This window comes from Stegodyphus dumicola, chromosome X1, assembly GCF_044657685.1.
Source record: "Stegodyphus dumicola isolate Sdum_Otavi_A_Nest chromosome X1, ASM4465768v1".
Lineage (NCBI taxonomy): Eukaryota > Metazoa > Arthropoda > Arachnida > Araneae > Eresidae > Stegodyphus > Stegodyphus dumicola.
The window spans coordinates 216,285,007-216,308,774 of record NC_140780.1 but is presented as its reverse complement, the minus strand read 5'-3'; positions in this window follow the sequence as shown (position 1 = coordinate 216,308,774).

The window sequence follows — 23,768 nt, the reverse complement described above, 5'->3', positions numbered from 1 at the left end:
AAGTTTATCATTTTGAGTATTAAGGGAAATGGTGATTACTTTTATTTCCGAATTTATTTTAGGACTAGGTTCCATTTTTGTTGAAGATGATAGCAGTTCTGAAAGAGAGGTTCTGATAATCATGAGTACTTCAGAAAACATTGCATTTGCTTGGGAGTTATATGCAATAATGTTCCTGCGCTAGAATCAAATCTTGAAGTTTCATTTATTTATAAATCTGGTCAGCTGAGAGCAAGCTACATTTTATAAATTTCTAAAAAAATAAGCTAAATAGCACTGCCTACCTTCATACAGAGGTCAGATTTTATTAATCCAGAAGGAGAAATGTTAGTCCATGAAAACAAGATGATTTCGAACGAATTCTTGTACTTCTTAATTTAGTATTAAGTAGCTTCTTAATTTAGTAATCTGCAGGAAATCCTGGAAACACTCACATTTATTATGCTTCAAATCACATACATTTATTTTCATAGATTTCTAAATATTCCATTGAAATCACTTGCTAAATTATGAACACAAATCGGCAATTCACTGTTTATACTGACATACGCAAGGTAAATGGCTCACAATGTAAATTAACAAAAAATACAATAATTTATGAAATAACTGATGTAGAGGCACAAATGTGTTATCTTCGTTTTCCCTGTAATATAAATAATCCAGATATGCTTAGACGAATATAGTATGGGGAGATATGACAATATACTTGAACCCCATTATAACGAGCCCGGTTTTGACAAACTCCCGAGTATAATGAACGAAGTTTTTGGTCCCGTTCAATTTCCTTTACAACCGATATGATTTTGTACTGCCATAGAGACCTCTAAATTTATGAAAATCGGATATAACAAACTGTATAAATATCATCGATTAAAAATTTCGTTTTTTCATTTTTAGGATGTTAGAATCTACATTTCTTCCGTAAAGGAAAACATCGTTACATTTTCTTTTAGCTTCACTCCCATTTTTCTCTATGCTCTAAACAAAGCCTCTGCAAGAAAAATGTGAACCGAAATTCTAGCAGAACGAGGACGTAATAAGCATACCTTAGGATACCATATAATGCACGTGACCATCGAACTAAAGAGTAGGAATGGGTTCTCTTGTAGAGACATTAGGTATTTTTGGAAGCAGGCAAGATGAAAAATTAGCAACGCCTTCGCCGGGAATCGAAACGCGGACCTCTCAATAACGCTCTGAGCGTGCAGACCAAGCGAGAGAAATACCTTATACTCTGATTCAATCAAATACTTTGATTTAACTATCAGATGGAGTGCTATTCAAAGTTCATACTTTGTTGAAAATTTTTAAATTAATATTATTCAGAAAAAGAGGAAATAGTGAATCCTATGAGTCTGAGCTGCACAATGATGCTGTTGTTGAATAGTTGATTCGTCTCTTACGGCATGAGATTTCTATCCTTATCGGTTTGTTTTATTTGAGTATAAATGCTCTTCAAATTCTGCTACATAGTGGTTTGCATCCTTTAGGTCTTTTGCAATATATAGGATATTCTTTAAAATGTTTACTGAATCTATTCTTTGAAACTATACATATCTTGGGAGAAATTATTGCTTTCTACTTGAACGCTGGATAAGATACATCGATTTTTGTTTCTGTGCCAAAATTTCATTTGTATGGCAAGCGGTAAACTTAACGTGTTTGCATTGAATATATTGTGCACATTATTCAAAAAAATGCAAAATGGATACCTGCTGAGGATACGGTTTATTGGAAAGTATAGTTGGTGCTATATGACAAATTCTATGCTTGATAATTTCTGCTCGTAGTAAAATTTGGTATACGTGGAAAAAGTTGAGAAAGACTTATCATAATGATGTTAAGGAAGCATTGCTTAAAATTGTTCACTATTCAAAGAAATCTTAATCTGACAATATCTGTACAAAAGTTTCAAACGAAGGCCAATAAATTTGACAGACACTTTGAAGAGCCTTCCTCTTTGTGCCCAGTGGATAGTAGGTTTAAGAAGCAACACAACATTTATTCAAGAAAATCGTCGTAGAGTTTGTAACTCTTAAAAATCAAATGTCGAAAAATGGAGAAAAAGGTGTTCCAAAAACAGGGACATTTTCTATGAGATGGTGTTCAACCAAACGTTAAAATTTAAAAATTATAAATTCAGTGATGGAAAATCGTCAAAAATATGAATCACAGATCTTGTGTATGCCATTATGAATGGTAATGAGAAGCGTAGGCCTTTAATGACTAAAAACTCTCAGGAGCCAAAATGTTTCAGCTTTGTGGAAAATCTTCCTATTTCCTGTAAACAGGAAAAGTCATATAAAGTATAGTCGTAAGACGTGGATGAAATGGGATAAAGATCTTTTGCCAAAGAGCGAAAGATTCTTCTCTTTTATTTACAACTGTACTGTTTGCACTAATTTCGATTGATTAGATGGATTTTTTCTTTGTTTTCGAATCTAACATGTATACAGAAAGCATCTCGTTTTAAACATTTCGAAGATGTACAATCGTCAAATCGCTTATAACGTTTCACTCTTAACGGAATGCTAGGGCTAGAAAAGTCTAGGGGACATGTTACATATAAACCTTTCGAAATTGTTTTCAGTAATCTGCTATATCAAAGGATACTAAAGAGAAAGATGAAAATTTGAATTTACTTACCTTCAAATGGCTGTAAAAAATGGTGTTTTATTACTTTTTATTCATTTGATAATATTGTTGTAACATGAGAAGATATGTGATGAAAGTATTATGACAGAAATTAAGAAGTGCTGATATCGAAAATTCTTCTTCTGAAGCTAATGAAAATATTGAGAAGCCGCAGCATACTGAAAGGCACACTGAAGTGCTACGGCAGATGCCAAAACTGGGATGCATTTTATTAAACAGTTTTTATTCACACAAACTGTAGAACTGATGGTGATGGAAGCTTTTTGCTTTTTTTTCTTAAAATATGGATAGCCTTTTCCTGCAATCTGTGTCACGCCAGCAGAAAATTACAGCTTATTTTTATGCTGAGAAGTTAATAAAAAATTAAAGGTTAATTATTTTATATTTTTCATTATTCATTTTTATAGATAAAATAATTATCATAATTATAAATATGTAATTCGGGGAAAAACTCGGAACCCTGATTTCTGTACTAAGTGAATTTATCTTGTAAAATTATTAATGTATAGTGAAACTGGAAAAGAAAGCCCTACAAATTTAATAACTGCACGTAATAATAATTGTAATTAAATCTTAATATCATTTTTTAAAGTCAGGCTTGTTAATCACTCTTTTTGCTAATGTAACAACGTTAATCACCTTTTGTGTGTGGCTATTCATCAGTCAATTTTTACAAGTTTTTATGAAGTAAACTACTTTTTCATTGAATCGGATATTGCGAATTAATTTTCCGGTCTCTTGAAATTTGTAATAAAAGGGTTTGACTGTATTTACCGCTACGAATATTCGAGTGCGTGTAGATACGAACTACATTTGTGTAACATGCGGGAAACTTACAAACATTACCAGCTATTACAATCTTACCCAGGTTCATTTTTATTTTCAGTTACCAACTCGAACAGCTTTCTGATTAGTTTTCACCTGCTTTATGGGGGCACATTTTACACGTTAATTTTTAAAATGCTATCACAATAAAATACCATCCTCAAGTTGGTGGGAAAATTTTAATTTATTATACGCCCACTGCACCACGATGATATATGTCCATTTCGAGCAGAATAATATCCAATAGTTGGACATCCTAATTTCTGGTGCATTTTATACATATTAAAGACGTCTTTTCTGTTTCAGAGATAATATCATTTCTTTTTCATAGCTAGTATCTGCATCAAAGCTTCTGCAACTGAAATCTTGTTTTCCTCTATGTCATTAAAAGCTGATTTGGGGAACAGGGTTTCTCAAACCCTACCTGAAAATTTAAAATTATTTCTCATTAGTAAACTCGTCTTAACAGTATTCAAAAAGAACTAAAATCCGCAATCATTCACTGTGTGTCACGTGATTCTTTTGAACCAACTGCGAAATCCAGATTCTAAGAGCGATTTGAAATCCACGTTTCGTTAATTAGATCAACTATTCCGTAATAAGCTATTTAGTTCACTTCTGTGAAGCCCACTTCTTCTTTTAGGTGCACGAGCAGGGAACAATGCGCTCAAAAAAGGGAAACTATTAACGCTAGGGGAGAATTATGGCATTGTTAGCAGGAATATTTCTTTGAAAATACTAAAGTGTCTTGGGCTACTAAAACGGAGTAGCCTTATAAGTGATTCTGGAATTATAGATTTAATACTATATTTGCAATAAAGTTAAACAATGAATTTGCACATATTCGACTGGTACACTGGAAGTATAAAACTGTAAGTGAGCAACATTCGTATGATTTTATAACGAGGTTTGAGCATATTTGTGTATGTGCATGTCTTTATGTACATTTATATATGCGTGTGTGTGTATATGTAGATATTTAATGTTTATTTGTTTTGAATTTTATATTTTTGCTTACGTATTTAATATTATTCATTGGTTTTTCAATACTTTTTTTGTACATTTATTTAAACTTTCACGAATACGATTTTTACAATAATTCTTTGTATCCATTTACTTATTTATTTATTTCTGCATGCATTTAAATTTCTAAATTGATTTATTTTTCTTCCTTGAACTGAATTTTACTGATTGAGTTTGTAAGATCTGTCTCTTCTATTCCACATAAACTAAACTGGATCCTGCAATGAACCTGGCGAATTCTTGCACAGGCGTGAATGAAATACCAACACCAACACAAAGAAGATTGAAAAGAAGCCTTTACTAATTCCAACTCTAACAGAAAGGTGCGATCTTCGTGCTTTACAATAACACCTTCAACTTGTGGTGAAACTTAAACGTAGAATATAAATCCATTTAAAGTCTAATTAGAATAGTGCTGAATTAGCACGCTAAAGTATGGCTAACTTAGGTTGACTCAACAAAACATAACAGGCGTGACAATAATCCTAAACGGCACATGCGCTGGCTAGCGAAAACACCCGCTTAAATACTCACTTCACTTAACTTTAAATTTACATCCTAAAGAGAGAATACAAGGGAAAGTTGAAGAGATCAGGAAAGGTATCAAACTTAAAATAATTTGTTATGCAAAATAAAGGAATGCTATAAATTTTCTTTTGTAATCACTACTTTGCGCATTGATAGTAATGTTTCGGGAGTAAATCTGTGTTTATTTAATTTGATGCTTAAAGAATAATTTATTTTAACTCTTTCTGATATTTAAGACTAGTTAATTTTCATCAAGCGTGAAATTCCTTTTATCTGGAGTAAGCCTTCTGACAGCCGATTAGAAAAAAATCACAAAACACTGTAGCTTGATCCGGGTTCGAATCAAGGCAGATAGGCTGGATGTTTTCCCTACGTGTAAACGGGAAAACGTGCCATTTATCCCTAGAAAGGTCCTCTGCAAAGTTATCCTCTCTTTAAAGCAGACAGCTCATGCGAGCTTTATCATATTCAAGTAAAACCATTTTTTACCCGAACTAATTGAAAGGATCCATTATTGAATAACCTATAGCCATTTTTTTCAGCAATTAAAGCTGTAAGAAATTAAAATGTTAAACGAAAGCGCCTGGTACATTCCAAAACATTAATATATCTATTAAAATAATGAATGATCTCTTGAATTTTTCTCATTTTTTAATTAACTGGAAGCTATGCTAAGGCATACTTTCATGAGGAGCATATCAAATGGAGTAGATTGATCGTTTTCTTAATTAAGGCATTAAGACAACAGATATAGCAAAACTGCTTCAGTTTTGTACTATTTACAGTACTATAATAATTTTTAGTATAAACAATCTGAATTCTCGGCTGCAGTTTCCGAAATTCTGTTTTGACGGCCTGTCATTCTCAATGGCTGGCCACTGAAACATTTCTTTACAGCATGGAAAAATTTCATTCGTGATATTCTGCACAGTGCTTGCATAATTAAGTGGAATTTCTGATGCCTCCATTTTTGTTAGGTTAGCAATTTCAAAGTAACTTTTTTCACATAGGTTCAAAAACTCGATATTTAATTGTTTTGTTTTTAAGGGGAATTATGTGTAGAAAATTAGCACCCAATTTGTTTAGTTATATATTTTTACAGAAATAGACTCATGCATATGTTTTTAAGAAAAATACAGAACTTAAAGTTGGAAGATTTTCTTTATGAAACATATTTTAAAATAGTGAAATGTTTACCAACACATGGAGGTACTTTGAGTCAGAATAAAGAATATAAGCGATTCCTATAACTCATTTGCGTCTTATCCGCAAACCTCGTTCTTTTCATTTGAGTAAATGTAGACGAGTGTCTTTAACTTCGGTATCAACTCACATACACTTTTTCATCGGTATCACATCATACACTTTTTCATCGGTAATTATATGTTAAGTAAAATTTCTGAGTTTACGCTTTGATTTTGTGTACAATATTTAGACGCATTCTTTTTCCTTTATTTTTTTTTCACCGTGAAATGATCAATAGATATTAAATACGAAAAAGAGAAAACTACGTTGAATTCTTTCTGATGTCTAGAATCAAAATTTGGGAAACAAGAGAAATCAATTATTAAAAAGATTACGTTACCAGATTGTAAAGAAAATCGTGAAAGCAGCACACAAGCCGGATTGCAAGAAATTAAGTTTGGAAATATGGGGCATCAAAATAAATTCCAATGTTGAACCATACGTCTGAGAATATACCGAACAGACCCTTCTTAAAATTCAAAAACAACGATGGCTTCCTCTCGAGTGATTGAAATTTGAATAACTGAAAGCTCTCATACAGACATCAATCTCTTCGAAAAAATAATAAACGGTATCAATGCTTAAAATATATGTGAAATTCTTCTAAAGCTTTATTTTTAAAATTTTAATGAACTTTTGAAAGCTTGAGAAATGGATGTTCGCAGTTGTGAACACAAGTATTCACATTTGAACTTCGATTATTTAATCGTCATCCAAGTCACGCAGCAAGTTCTTAAAATGATGTCGAACTGATTTTCCCTCTCTTTCGGACGGCGGACAGCACGCATGGAAAAGGCTTCGCCTCGCTACCTGTGTTAGATCCCGTGTCGAAATTTTCTTCAATCTTGTAATTTGTCTTGATAGAAATTAGTTAATAAGTGGTTACAAGTTACTTGAGAATTACCTTCGAGTGGCTTCATTCTTCATTAAAGAAATTTTATTTACCATGAGAGACACTATGCTTCCAGGACTTAGAAGAGAAGGGCTAGCTCATAGAGCTTTTCCCCCTGAAGCAGAAAGTGAGAAGTGATGACGTAGTCATGATGACACTGAGCGCGCAGATGCAATTCACAGCTTGAAAATTAGCGATTTTGAACTGAACCAGCGTTTGAAATGAGCTGTGTGTGAAAGATAGCTATAATTTGGAAGAGACAATGTTACTTCTTTATGCATTTTAGACTGAACCATTAAAAAATTTAATAATACTTACTCAATTTTAAAATAATAGATAAAATGTGCTACTCTTTTAACATAAAGTTCCGTGGGTTTTTTTCAATGTTTTATTTGCAGGTTTTTTATTTAATGAACGTTTATTTCTAATCATTTCTTTATCTGCATGTGAACTGAGAGAATTTTTATACTGCTTCTAAGATAACTATAATAGCAGCTATTTAAATTTACTCAAAAAACAATTTTACATTGACATAATTTTAAACATATATGACATAGATGGCAACATTTCTGATAACCTACGTCTGATTTTTTGCCTAATTGTAAATTTTACATTGTTATAATTCTCTTCCGATTCAATATAATATTTTTTTAAATAATTTTGTAATTTATACTTATATCTATATTACAATTAAATAAATGTATGTAAGATTGTTACCTTAATTTTGACAAAATAGCTTTACTCAGAGTACCTAATACAGTTATTTAATTTTTCAAAAGTGTGAGTAAAGGAAGCAAGTCTTTTTATGCCAATTACTTTAATGTTTTATACTATTATATTTTATCTAGAATGCTAATTTAGCACAAAATCTAATCAATAATTAGTTACAAAGGATACAATAAGAATAACTTTAACAAGTACTTAACACAATTAGTTTGTTAAATACTTGTTATTCTTGTTGGTACTATTCATAATACTGAAGATATTATCGATTAACTCATAGAAGTCAGATGCTTTTTGATTTCCTGTGGGGTGGAGTATACCTTTTGCGGTACTTTTTGAAAATAATGTTTTCTCTGGAGCGACTTTTTGTCTCTCGTTTCCCTTGACCATTAAATAATTCGGTTTTAGTTTGTGACATAATTTGATTTCTTCTCAATCTCTATTTAAAACCTCTTTAATAATAACAAAATTTAAAACAGTTCCATCTTCTAAAACAAATCCTTTATCTAAAACGTGGTTTCTCAGTAATTTGAGGCAGAGCGCGAAATGAGACCTCTGATTAAAACAAACTGCACATTTTGAAAAGAACCGAGAACTTGGTCCAGTTTAGAGTCATAGCAGAGTTTTCAATCTATATGCATTTCGTCGAAACTGAGAACGCATATTTTTTCTACAAAATACAAATATTCGCCTCTTTCCTTCTTCAGAGTAAGAACATCACTTTGAATTCTTGGACTACACTAAAATTTAGCGCACCATTTCTTTAATTTGCTAATACTAGGTAAAGATATTCCAGTTTTTTTCTTAATTTTTTTCTTTCCAAAAATCATAGCTTTAAGATGACGGAGCTCTTATGACAATGCAACTTGAAATATCTTCACTAGTCCACCTGATTTTTTCCTTCTTTTTCAATAATACATTAATCTGCGTCTTTATAAAAATAGGCTTTAGACATTTTTCCAAATTCTCCGATTTGTGCTTCCCCCTCCTCCAAAAAAATTTCGCTATTTGAGATTTTAATTTCTGATACCAATTTCTGTCTAGATGTCGTCCACCTTCTTTGCCGCTGAACAAACATTCTAAAATTTTTCTTTTCTCTATTTTTGAATACAATTTTCTAAGGATATTATTTTGTTCTTCAAATTATCAATGCATTCTTGTTTATCCTTAAACTTAGGGCATTCAGGAATATCTATATTTTCATTTGTGAGTTTTATTTCAAAATCATTAAAATTTGATTTACTATTGTCATCATCAATTTCGATTTATTATTTTCATCATAATTTACTTTCGGCACAGCATTCCATTTCAACAGTTTCTTTTTGTGGCTATCCAAACAAGCGATTTTTCATATCATCTTCATAAACACTGCATAGAAAATGTTCGCTGCAGATTTTTCCGCTCTTTGCATTAATAGAATCTTGTCTTTGACATTTGCGTATCCATTCTTTCGTCAAAAGCAAAACCTCATTTGGATCCTTTGGTCCCGTGAAATAAAATATCTCATCTTGTCGTACTTCTGTAAGTGCTACGGCAAGTTACTACAGAGCAAAAAGCCATATTTCGTAAATGGTACTTTACAATATAGAATTTAAAATAAAAGCTGACTAAAATTACATATATATAAATTATTTTAAATATATACATTATTAGAAAACAGATATATATATGATTAAAATTAATTTGGGATATGTAACCTCTAGAAAATCGTCTCGCAGCTGAATGAAACTACAGTTTTAAACGCGAGAAATCAGAACAGGTGGCATCACAGTGACGTCAGATTACTGCCTGTTAATTTTCCTCATTAGGCTCGCGTCGGCAAGGAGTCGAACAAAGAAATGACCTAGCCCTTTCTATTTATCCCTGCTATGCTTCCGAGACAACAGCATTTTGCCATTTTTGATTTTGACACATGTTGGTGTCCTACTTCCAGCCTGAACGTTTTCTGAACAACTTATAATATTTCAGATTTTTATAATCATAGCAACAAAATTAAGGCAACTTGTTTTAGAAAAGAAATTCATTGTGTGATATTCATACGAGTTCGGATATCCATTTCTACGAAAAGCAATAGTTTACAGTTTCGTTCCCAAGACTTTCTAGTTTAAAGAACTCATGGAGTTAAACAATGCATTACTGTGTTTTGATAAAGACGTTTGCTTGATCTCTTCAGTATTAACTTAAGTAAAAGTTACTTTAGGGAAAAGAAACGATGATTTTTCATGTTTCTTTTCAGTGGTTTAATTTTCTTAGAAATTTCTCCTCGGAATTTTCAATTATTTTTTCAATTATTTTTTACACTTTCATTTAACATACTGTCTTGTAAAATTAACTGATATTACATAATAAAAATTACATAGTTTAAAAAGCAATTTTTTTTAATTTTTAATAGCTTACATCATTTTTTATAAAATTTTAATTTTAATAATATATTCCAATTTTCATATTTTTCAACGGCACGCTGATTATTTTTGTCGAATTTCTGTCTTCGTTGTTTCAATACTTATTCTTTGTGAACTTTATTCTAATTAATGTAATATTATTACATTGCGTTAAATTTAGTCATTATTTTTCATAGTCTTTTCACTATTTCTTTGAAATTTTCCTTACTTTATTAAACAGTCACCATGAAATTCAAATAGTAAAATTCGGAAAAGGTGAAAGTCGGATATACAAAGAATAACTATCTGCAGCCGGCGATTGATGAATGATTGACTGAGAGACGATAAATGCAGACGAATAGAACGGGCCGCTACGGTAACTTTGAATTTGTGTTGAAAGTTTTGAATACGTATTGAAGCAAAGAACTTCGGTCATAAAAAGTTTTAAGACACAAACTGTGTTTACTGACTCAATTTATTCTTTGTCTACAAAATCTGGAGCACTTCATCAAACTTCTACCTATTAAAAATTATATTAAACAGAAAACTATGACGGTAGATTTTTTTCACTGAGTTACATAAAAGATGATCTCGTCCTGAGGTGAAGAATGTAGTGCTTCCATATGAAATTATCGATTTATAAAGTTTGTGTTAAATTAGAGCATTTTATTTTTTCCCCAAAGATTATCTACTTTTTCAGGGAGTTAGCTGATGAAGAGGAAAATATTGATCCATATTGATCCGGACCCTCTTCCCACAAAACAGGTCCCACCCCTACAGTTCCTTGCATCGAGTTTTCAACTTTAACGCAGTTTATTCTTCCCTGGCCAAGCATCCTTAAAAGCACTTTAGATTTATTTTTTCCTTTACTTCCCCTCCCCAGCTTCTTTTCACAAGTTTTGCGGCACGCACTTTATAAGCCTGTGTCAATTGCTCACAACACATATATTGTTAAGGCCATTGGAAATTTTCCTGCCTGTAATTGTCCGTGTTTGTTGCGCGAATTCATCTCTTAATGCGCTGAATTAAGGAAGCACTAAAAGCTTAAAAAACAGATTTAGGGCTTCTGTAGTGGTCCTTTAACAGCCTTCTAAATATATTCGTCAACATAATCAAATGCCCTACTCGAAAACTTATATTTCCTTTCTGCTAAAAATCTTTTAAAAATCCAAAATATAAATTGCATCGTAGACATATTTGGGGCCTTATTACCGATTAATTAGTCAAATTTCAAGTAAATTTTTTCCGATTAATTACTCAAATTTCAAGTAATTTTTTTCAATTAATTACTCCAATTTCAAGTAAATTTTAATTACTTTTTGCTTACCTAAAAATTTGCGAAAATCCAAATGTGGCTTTTAATTTGCTTCAGCTGATTTTCTCTGTAGTAGTAAAAGCTGGATATTTTAGTCAACGTCTGCCTGCCATTACTCATTATATTCTTTATTTCAAAGAAACTCAGCAGCCCAGTAAGAATGCAATTTCAAAGTTTTTCTAAATACACGGGAAAATGAAAACGTTGTAACCCACAAACAGTAATAATAAAATGTATTTTTTAGACGGTTAAGCTGATTACATACTATTTATTTCTTCATAATTTTTAACTAAATATTATTTAAGCTATTTTTTTTTACTGCTTTTAGTTATGTCAAAAACACTTCATTACTTCCAAGCTTTCGTCTTTTTGTAACCCGCAAACAGAAATCATAAAGTGTACTTTCTGGAAGGCTCAGTTAACTATATACTATTTAAATTATTTCTTTTTATTTTTAACTAAACATTATTTAAACTATTTTTTTAATTTTTAATTGCGTCAAAACACTCTCTTTTATCCAATATTTCTAATATGTACATTACTGTATAGGTATACTATGCTGTATAGGTTTAATACCAAAAATGAGAAATTCCTCACTTTTTTATAGAATAATATATAAGAAATTACACTGGGATTTCCTTAACAAATGCAGTCCTAATGAAAATTCTAAACAGAAATATCTTCAATCAGTTTAATAATTTATACGGTATTCTCTCCCTACTTCCTGCATCCCTTTGTGGTATAATTGGAAGCATACTCAAGGCGTATTCGAGAGGTCCAGCGTTCGAGTCCCGTCGAGAGCAATGCACATTTTTTGCGTCTCTTGCTTCAAAAAATACCTAATGACTCTACAAGCGGCCCCTAAACTTAAAGGTGGTGTACGATAATTCGTCACCAACAGGATTTGGTGAATGGGTTCCCCAAATACCCAGTAGCCCTTAAGGGGGGAGGATATAAGGTATTTTCTCCTTCCTTTCCGCATGCCTTTGTGGTGTGCCAGAAAGCATACTTGATGTGTATTCGAGAGGTACAGGTGTCGATTCCCATCGAGGGCCCTGTACGTTTTTCACGTCTGCTGCTTGAAAAAAGAACCGAATGACTCTACAAATTGAGTAATTTAAAAGTTAAGTGTGACATACAGTAAACACAAGATGATACTGCATTTTTCTTATATCACAATTTTATTAAAGAGTTTCAATGCAAAATATGAATCATAAATGCAAAAATTTACTTTTCGATATATTTAATTACTGCTAGATAAAATTCCATCCAAGAGATTTCTTGAAATATTTTCTTACTGCATATAAGCCACACATCCGACTGTGTCTTACTGTTAAAATTAAAAACCTGATATTCAAAGTTACCATACAATACTACAACTTCTACTTTCTGTGATCCTCACCAGAGTGAAAATTAGTTGCTTGAGTATTTAAGCCGAGGGCCTGAAGGTTTAGAGTTAGAGCTTCTGACAATTGACAATTAAGAGCAGGATCCGAACACCAAGGCGGCTTCACAGACTATTCTGGTACGAAAGCTTCTGGCAGCCTCACTTGGAGTTATGTACCATCGCCAGCTCTACCAAAGTTTATTCCAGCATCAACCATTTTACAATCCGAATTTAAAAGTGGGTCGTTATTATTTGATCCAGTAGATTAATCTGTGTGCAGTATCATATTACGCTATTTAAATTTGTGCTATTTTAAATACCCGCAAATGGAGGGGTTCGTTCTGTAGCGTAAGTATTGCCTTGTGCTACAGAATTGATTGATTTCAAGAGTTAAATAAAAAGAGTATTTTAACCTTGGTGCGATTTTGTCATTTGCCTCAAAATATAGCAGTAACTTCGTTGTCAGTCTAAATAGAATCTGAAAGCCATTGATTTAAGCTTCTGTACAAGCACAACCCTACGTCTAACCCCCAACTCTATCACGAACCATGCCTGGTGAAGGAACAACTTTAAGTCTGCCCCGCCCCCCCCCCCATGATTCCAAGTTTCTGCTGTTCGAAAAATTCAATTGGAAGTATTCGGTTTTATTGCGAACACAGTGCGATCATCAATGAAATTATTGAGTAGTTTCTATGATAGAGGTTCAGTGTTGACTTTTTTAGAAAATTTAGCGCATTTCTTACTGTAACCCTGTGGAATTGGAAAAGGTACCGAAAGCAACGGCTGCGCTAAGATGTCTTTGCCTTGAACTGGTTTAAAGAGTTTGGAAAATATTTATTCGGTAAAACAAGGAGTGAGAAGTGAAAATTTTAAGCGTTCAAAATTACACTTTTGAAAGCATTCTCTGTGTTGAAAGATAGGGTCATGCTGGAATCGGAACTTTATGGAAAATACCAGAAGAAACATTGGTACTATAGAACAGCTTTTCGAGTTAGGGGTGAAATTTGAAATTCGGCGTCCATCAGTAGATGTGTGTAGGTGGAAATACGATGAAAAAGGTGGCGAAAATTTTAGGAAGCCTGTAGGCGAAAGAAGTTGTAAATTTTATGGCAGGAGACATTTAGATAATCGGCAAAATTTTTCATCCACCAATGGCGATCATCAAAATTGATCTTAAAAACGGAAAAGGAGGATTTTAAGTTAAAAGCTTTAAACTTGATAGGGGTGCTAAGGGTTAGAGATGTCAAGTCACTGCAGATGAAAGAAAAAGGGCCTCTCTTTCCAGATAAATACGGTACATTCCTTCGGTGGCTTTATTAAACACAAAGACGCAAAGTAGGATTTTAGCAGAAAACATTTTAGGAAGTATAGACTATTTGATGTGTCGAGAATTAAAGTGATAACAGCACAGAGGAAGTATTGTGAATGCGTAAGGATAATGGCTTTAAATGTGCAAGTTAAAAATTAATACCAGAAAGTGGTCTTTATTAGAATAAAAAATTTACAGGGAAACGTGATATTGAGATTGGATTCCTTTCAGTTTATCGGCCCGTTAATTAATTTTCAGAATGACACCATATAGTTGGATATAAACAAGGTGACTGAGAAAAAGACAGAGCAGTTGGACTTGGATCTGAAAGAACTGCATTCGGAGGAAGAAAGAAAAATCGAGACGTTGGTATGAAATTTTGACCCAAAACACTGCCTCTAAGACAAAGTAAATAAGGAGATCATAGAAAAGTATATTGAGGACATGCTGAAAAACAAAATTACAATCCTCACAATTAGTCCCTAGGCTAGCCCTGTTAGTTCTATGGCAAGTAAAAGTAGAATTTTCCATCCACCGATTTTGAGCACTTGCGTTTCGATATTGATTACAGAAAACTAAACAGTTTATCAAAATACCCCCTTACTAATAACTGAAGAGATTATTCAGAAAACTAAATCTACGAAATGTATAACCATGCTAGATTTCACTTCTGGGATATTTCCACATATCTGCGAAATCTTAGAAAGTGCCGAAATCTGCAATTATTACCAAATATGAGTTTCATGCATTCCTCAGGACTCCGTTTGGCCTAAGTGAGGCTCCCGCTGCATTTCAGAGTACAATGGACATAATCTTAATGCCCGTACTTGGTAAATCAGCATTCATACATTTAGATGACATAATAGATACAAGATACATAATTGATCAGTATACTAAGGATTTGCACGAAGCAATTTTGCTTCTAACGAAAGTAGATTTAAAAGTGATGAAACAAAATGCAAATTCGCAACCAAAAAACTTCGGTGTCTGGGATATAGCATAGTGAGAAAGAGGTGCTATATTGTGAATATCTTCGATTTTTCATTTTTAAATTCATTTCTTTATATCGGCACTTATTTGAATTAAATTCCATTATTTTGATAGCTTAATGCGATTTTCTGTTACTGAAAAGCATTTTATTTCCTCAGAAGATATATTGTTACGTACAAGCCACTTTCAAAATTTAAAAGAAGATTTTAATGTTCTCTTTCAAGGCACTGAATATTTGAATGGGCCAGAATGACTCATAAGATCCCTGAAGTGCGATATTGCGAAAGAAGAGTTGATTTTATTGAAAGGAGATGTTCAAGCTTAAGTCTTATTCAGAGCATATAATTGTGCTAAGTTCGGAATTTAAAAGTCATCCGAAAGAAATATCCCAAAGTAAAAGTTGACACCTAACCAACGTTATTCATTTTTCCTTCCTTTTACCTCTTTGTTATAGTTATTTTTTTATGTGCAAATTAAGATTATGTTCTATACTGTATATTATAGACAAAAATATCAGAGCGTCGAAGAAGAAACCATCTTTTTAAAACGAGTCGATTCAAGAAAGAGTTTGGGAATCCCTGGATTAAAGCATATTTTTTTAATCAGTTGCAGAAAAATCGGTAAATGTTTCATATCATAAAGCCCCAGCTTTAAAGTCCACCATCATAAACTCCAGCAGTTCGACTTGTAAGGTATTTCTCCCACTTCACTAGCGTGCCTTCGTGGTGTAACGGTAACACGCTGGCCCGGTATTCCAGAGGTCCGTGGTTCGATTCCCGGCGAAGGCGAGCATATTTTTCATCTTTTCTGCCTCTAAAAAAATCCTAATGACTCTACAAGTGGCGCCCGAACTAAAAGGGTTGAGGATGATGATTCTCCTCGCCCAGGATTTGGCGACTAGGTTCCCTAAAACCCTAGTCGCCCTTTAAAAAGGGGAGTATATAAGGTATTTCTCCCACTTCCCTAGCGTGCCTTCGTGTGTAATGGTAGCACGCTGGCCCGGTATTCCAGAGGTCCGTGGTTCGATTCCCGGCGAAGGCGGTTGCATATTTTTCATCTTTTCTGGCCTCCAATTAACCTAATGACTCTACGGATTCATTTGGTAACTATCCCAGATCTTTTTTTAGTTCTGCCTCCATAGTAGAGTCCCATAACAGTACTTTCTCAGCCACGTAGGAGTACATTCGAACCTAAATGCTAATAAGTTCTTTCCAAATATTACATTTTATTTTATCTGAATAAAATTTTCAAAGGAAAAATTTTAAGACTTTAGGATTTAAATTTTCTAGCTACTGCACTAGCTACCTTTCCTGATGTAATGCGCATTTTTGCTTTAATACTCGTATATAAAGCGCATAACAGCGTCTAGACGATTTCAAGTTACAATTTGGATTTTCTCACTGAATATAGTTGAATATATAGTTGCTTATCTGACTAAATGTAAAGTAATATTTACTTATCTCTTTTCTGACTGCCGTGCCGAAGAGCCCCGGCTCGAATCCCGGAGAAGGCATGGATGTTTGTAAATGTATAGTGTCTGTGCGGCATGGCGGCACTCTAAGTATGCGGCTAGCAGAAAGTCCTTTCGTGTGGTTTGGTGGAAGGAGAGAGGGGTGGGAGATCCTCGGACCCTTACCCCCCCCGGAGGCTCTCCATCAAAACTGGGGTCGGAACTGAGCTAAATCGCACTGTCACCCGTAAAGTGCTCAAGGCTGTTGCCTACGACAGGCGTGTTTTGCGCTCTTTGCCACGAAGACTTTCATGGGCTTGGGCTGATGTTACTGTCAGACAAGTGAGCATAAGTAATAGCAACAACTTATCTCTTTAAGCGTGGAGACTAAAATACGAAAGATTTATTTTTCGCTATCTCTTATCCAGTGTTTAATAATATCATGCAATTTTTATTTATTAAATTAGCGTCACTGTTTCGGAAAATTTTCAGTAGTTGGTTTTAAATAACCTCCATACTTATATCTTCAACGAGTTTTAAAAATATTTTCTGTTCATATTGAACGTTTAGCTATAGCAAACAGCGGTAAATGCAAATGTCATACATATTGCTAGGTAGTCTGACTGTTGAAAGATATGAAATATAAGTTAAGTACAAAAAAAGAAGCTCTTACTTTAAAAAGGCTTTCAAATTTTTATGTTCTGCAAATTCGTACTTAAAATTACATTTTTAAAAGAAGTAGAATACAGTAAATTCGAAATCCCAAGGGCCAGCTTTAAAACAACAGTCAAACTGAAATATCTAAAAAGAACCAGGTGAGATATAAATTTCAAATTGTGAAGAGAATTAATATTCTCACATCCTTTGAGAATAACAGAAAACAGTTTTCAAAAGTTCAAATGCATGTTCCCTGCCTTCTCTGTCTTGGAGTTTATTAAGTTAGTGCTAGCTAATTATATTTTGAAACAAAAAATATATTCTTAACTTTCAAAAATGCAGTTGTAATAACGTGTATTCTATACAACTGCTTCTTCTGAATAAATCATTAGTTGTAGGGGAATTTCTAAAGTAAGTTTGATTTGCAGCGTTCTCACTTTGTCATAAGTTTTACTCTAATTCCTTTGTTATTAATTGATTAAAACCGTTTGTAATTTTATATGGAACTAACTGGCTGACGTAAATGAATTCTGTTGAGAACTTTAACGTATTTTTATTTCTTTATTCACCATAGCCTTCAATTACTCTCAGGTACATTGTGTTTAAAACCTGAGTTCCACTTTCATGTCTGCCGTCGATTAATATTTCGAAATTTCTTTGGATTTCATTCAAACAAACAAAACTGTAATTCACAAAATAAAAATTTATATAATTTTCTCCCTCCTTTCTGCCTGCCTTTGTGGTGTAACGGTTAGCACACTGGGGTCGTATTCGAGAGGTCCAGGTTCGAGTCCCGGCGAGAGCATTGCTCGTTTTTCATGTCTCCAGCAACCAAATTAACCTAATGTCTTTAAAGTGGCACCCGAACTAAAAGGCGGTGAATGATGATTCTTCACACCAGGATTTGGCGATTGGGTCCCTTAATCCCCAGTCGTCCTTTAAAAGGGGGAGTATATAAGGCATTTTCGCCCTTCTTCCAACATGCTTTCGTGGCGTAACGGTTAGCACTCTCGGCGCGTGTTCGAGAGGTCCAGATTCGACTCCCGGTGAGGGCATTGCTCATTTCTCAAAGCAAGGAGAATTTTGAAAAGATGAGGAAATTACAGATCTATTACATCAGCTGTTGAATCTAATATTTAATCGTGTCAATTAATCATTTTGATTTGTCCTTAAAAGGGATTGCAGACACGAATTTATGCATATATAATCAGAGTACTGAGAATGCAAATGAAAGCGTATCATCTTAACATCAATTATTTATAACAAACAAAATTCGTACTCATTTATAATTACTGCATTAATCTGTTAATGCTTTGCAAGTTGAATAGTTTTCAAAAATAGACAAGCTTCTAAAGTAAAATCATAGGCGTAAACTACTAAAAGATCTATATTTGTTGTCACAAAATTGTTTTCTTAAATATGCTTACGAGATGCGTGTTCACTTTAAAAGAATAAAAATAATGATACTGTAAAATTTAAGTTAATATCCGTAATGAAACATTAACAAAACTTTTAGACTCAAATTACATGAATTTCTAACCATCTCGCAACCTATTCTTAAATAAAATAGTTCATTGGTGCAAGATTAAATAAAAATGGATTGAACATGTTTCTAGGATCTAAATTACCTCTATTTAGAAGTAGCATAGTGTAGAATTTGCTTAAACATAGAGTATAGTGAAAAAAGACGTTTTTTTTCTTTTATTCATAATCTATCCATTCACCACCCATCTATAATCCATGAATGATAATATTCGAAAAATTCGTTCTTAAATTTTCTTTAGAACAATCTTTGAATTCGACTCATATTTCGATAAGAAACTGTAATTAAATCAACTCTTATTTCATTGCACATTAATACAGGTCCAGTTATATCAAATTACTTACGAACAATTAAAACGTTTGAAAACATTGTCATTTATCATCCTAAGTTTCAAAAACAGCAAAAATGTCTCAACCAAGTGTTAAAAGAAAGGAAATAAGAAGTTTTGGGTTGTTCGTAAAGAAAAAAAAAGAGGGCATCTTCAGAATAGCACTCTATCTATTGAGCTTTTGTTTCGTCTATACGGCACATAATAACTTCTTTAGATAACAAAGCCGAGTCAATATTCAGGATAAAATAGCGAAAAATTAAAAATAACAAACTCATACATTTATTTTAACTCGAACAAAACTAGAACACTTTTTAAGCATGGATCTTTCTTTTATTTATCCTTTTTATCCCACGTGCAGAAAATATACCCAGAACAATAATCATATCTTGCTCATGCGTGTTTGAAATGATTTTTAATATTAGGGGTGTTTATTCTAAAATTATCTACATTGTTTCCTCCAGTTTACTTCTTTATTATTACTGTGGCAGATAAAATGGTTATTTCAGTAGCTAATGAAGCCTGTCTTAATAACATGCGCACAAGTTCAACCAACGCATGAAGATAAAAAAAAACTAGTCCGCCTTTTTAATTTGATAAAATGCATATTTTTTCTCTAAAATATTGACCTTGGGAAAGATGTTTAGTCTGCATATGCTTTTTCTGTTTGCTCAGCACAGAAAACTTTAATAACTTTTGTATCTGCTGAGAAGAACGAACGTTAACGGTTTTCTGTATTTGCTTATAATAATAAACAATAATACCATAATGTTCCCATTACATAGAAGACATATAACACATATTGCTGCAATCAGAATCTTGAAAATATATTTACCGGTGTACAGCAACTGCGATTTATGAGAAATGTTTTAAAGAAAGTTATTTGGTAAACCATTACGAGGTAAAACGTACAGTTTAAGTAATTGTACGATGTTTTTTCGCATTATTCAATAAGGAATTTTATTTACTGTATTAACTTACATACACTATATGAAGATAATTTTATATACATTCATACATATTATGTACATTTATAAACATTATTTACATTCACATAGTGGATATATGTAAATGCAGTAAAGAAATACAAATTATATGCACATTGTGATGATATTATGGTACAATATCATCGCTATATGCGCTTTTCTTTCTGTAATAATTTTTAATGCTCTAGACATCGCTTCTTATGCTCAACAAATTTCTTAACATTGCAAACTTAGAACTGGATATCCGGCTAAACTTAAATATATCCCAAAGTTAAACATTAATCTTTCAATAGGAGCAAAATACATTTTAAAATTGCTTTAAGATATATGTTTGCGCATAATTAATGGAATGTTTTGAAGTTGTTGCTTAGCTCTCTGTGGAGGTTTTGTTTGTTCCCGTAACATAGTTTATGCCGCCTATCATCAAGGTATTACGTGGCAAACAACTACATCACGTAACTCGTTAACAAAGATGTAGCACTTCCGCTTTTTAGTACTGCCATTGGGCAAGCAAAAGCTAATTCAACATCCACTTCCGAGTGGCTGGCTTTGAATGAATGACACGAGACGGGTAGGGAGTTGGGGGTCTAATGACTGTTCAAACTGCGTTGTGTATAAACACATTTGCTGTCACGGATTTGTGCTCGCTTGCCATCTAAGAGAAAGGTTAACCCATCGATTTCGTTCTCATGCTAAGGTTGAGTTGACACGCAGTATTTGATACTTCATTCCCATCTGATTTGCGTGTCATTAGCTGCAATGAATTCTATCTTTACGATCATCGTAAAATTCCATCCTTGCGACATTCAACGATGATAGGTGAGGATAAAATATTTAGGGGTACTATTTCTGATAAGAGGTTGGTCATAAATGAGGCTGTCTCTATCTCTCCGTTTATTTAAACAGCCCTGCATATACTATGAATGCTGATTTAAAAAGAAGGGTAAATAGCTTCTTTTCTAGAATGGGCAAAATGTTAGCAACTTCATTCTCAAAATACTTTTCTACTACTCAAAATACTACATCAGCTTTCTAGTCTCTCTATTCGAAATTCCAAGTAACATAACTATAAACCTACTTTCCTTAGAAAGGCATTACTTTTAAAAGTTATAAGTAAGGTGATTTTCCATAATCAGCAAAATAATGAAACCTTACACAATCTAAAGCTTCCATATTGTTTTAGATCGTCAGCAGCTTGTTTTCCATAATTCTTTTAAAATTGTATGCTGATGTATTGTTTCCCCGTAAAAGACAATATTCCATTACTTACGTTCCTTCAATTTTTAAATATAATGTAGGGGTTTATTTTAATTTTCTAATAGTTACTAACCCATGGAGCGTTAACCCAGAAGGACTCTTAATTTCGTTTTGGCATTTTGCGTTAAAAACTTTAAATGTTGGTTCACTTTTCAAATTGTTGCCACCAAATGTTATCGCACTGTATTATATTTAAATAAACTAAATTATGAAAAATCTACATAAATGTATGCATGTTTCTTGCACTGTGATAAAACAACGGTACCTAGAGCCGTCAAATTTTGAATAACGTACGCTTCCACATGAATGTGGGCATCTGGAAGCACAAATTTGGAATTTGAAATTTGTTTTATTACAATTTCATATGTTGTAACACTTTAACGAATTTTTTATTAAGAAAGTCAACGATTTCAAAGCGAGCAATGGCAACGCTGTACAGGAAAAAATTTATCTCCAGCGTGCGAGACTGTGTATGGAAAATTCTAAACATATGCTCATTTTTAAATTATTTTGCGATATTGCTATTGAACTGAATTTTATGGTTTATTATGGTTTAGATGCGAAGAACATGATATTTAATAAATAAAGGTAACACACGAAACGTTAAAGAAACGCCCGTTTGGGCGTAATGTAAAATCTGAGAGCTTTCAGTTTTTTTTTTTTTTTTTTTTTTTTTTTTTTTTTTTTTTTTTATGGTGTATGTGTGTGTGTGAGTGGTGAATAATTTGTCCTTTACTTTTATAATTCCCTGGTAAAATGAGTTTTCAGGATCGGATTTTATGTAAATGAGGTAGAAGCAGTATTTAAGTGGAAGTCTCGGTCACATCAAGGGAAGAGCTTACGTTTTACTAGAGCTTCTTCTGCCTTCTGGCCACGTCGTTGTTTTAAGCCTAATCCTACTACATTCGGTCGTATTGTTACGTGCCTGTTAGTATTCGCCGGTGATATTCAATAAGGGTCAACTCTGTCAGTTATTTCTGTGCAGCTTCGGCTGGTTTTAGTTTAGTTAACATTAGATTAGTTTCTTATTTTCTATTATAAGCCCAAGAGGAGACTTGCTGTAAGCCCGAGAAGGGCACCATCTGTCAGTCATTATTGAGTTGAATAAAAGGAGGATTTAACCCTTCTTTGGACTTGTCTTTTCACGCGAACACAGCGATAATCGTTTCACAGTTCATAAGTATTCTAGCTGCCAAGGACAATAAATCTTGCTACAATATTATAATACAAAGCCATATTTTATATATCACATTCAGCTTTCTATATTTTCCAACTTCGCTCGTTCACAGATCAAAAATATACTAAGCATTGCAAAGTATCATTTAAGCTTTTAACCAGTTATTTTACGTTACTATCCTTTCCTGTTGATCTCGTTTCTGTTTCCCTGCCGGAATGTAAATTTCTAGCTCGCGCGATATTCAAATGGGGTAGAAAGTAGACAGCATTTAAAGGAAGGTGTTAAAGGATAAAATTAGAGCTTGTTCTCTGCCTGCCAGAATGACAGAAACGGGGCAACTCATCCATGCTACTTCAAGTCTATGCCACACTTCATCAACCGTATTAGCTGGAGAAGTGTACCGGCCAGTCTCTCAGCAACCCATGACCAGATGTTTTCAATGGGTGACAGATCTGGAGACCATGCAGGCCAGGTCAGCAATCGAATACCCTGTGTATCAAGGAAGATCAGAACACGACGTGCAAAATGTGGTTTTGCATTATCTTGTTGGAACACGGCGTTTGGAGGTCTTGAAGATAGGGCACATCCACTGGAAGTAAGATGACAGAAATGTACCCATCTGCGTTCAAATTACCGTTGATCCGAGCTAGAGATGTATATATCGTGTACTCAATGGCTGCCCAAACCATCATGCCAAGTGCAGGACCCTCATGCCGATATCTAATGCAAGCAGGCGACGTGCAGTCTCCTCGACACGTATACGGCCACTGCAGACACGTATACGGCCATTAGAATACTGCAGATAGAACCGGGTCTCGTTTGAAAAGGCGACATGATGCCACTCCTGTATCCAGCTTTGTCGCTTGGCGCACCAGAGTCGCCGTCTCATTCTATGCTGCATTCTCAATGGAAGCCGAAATAATGATCAACCTGCTAATATTCCACGTTACTGCAAACGTCAACTCACCTTACAAACTGATACTGGGTGTGTTGCAAATACGCCTATTTCCTGACTAATTGTCCGTGATGTGATCGTACGGTTTTGCAGGGCTACCTCGCAATATATTTGTCCTCTCTGGCGTTAGTCATGGGAGGGA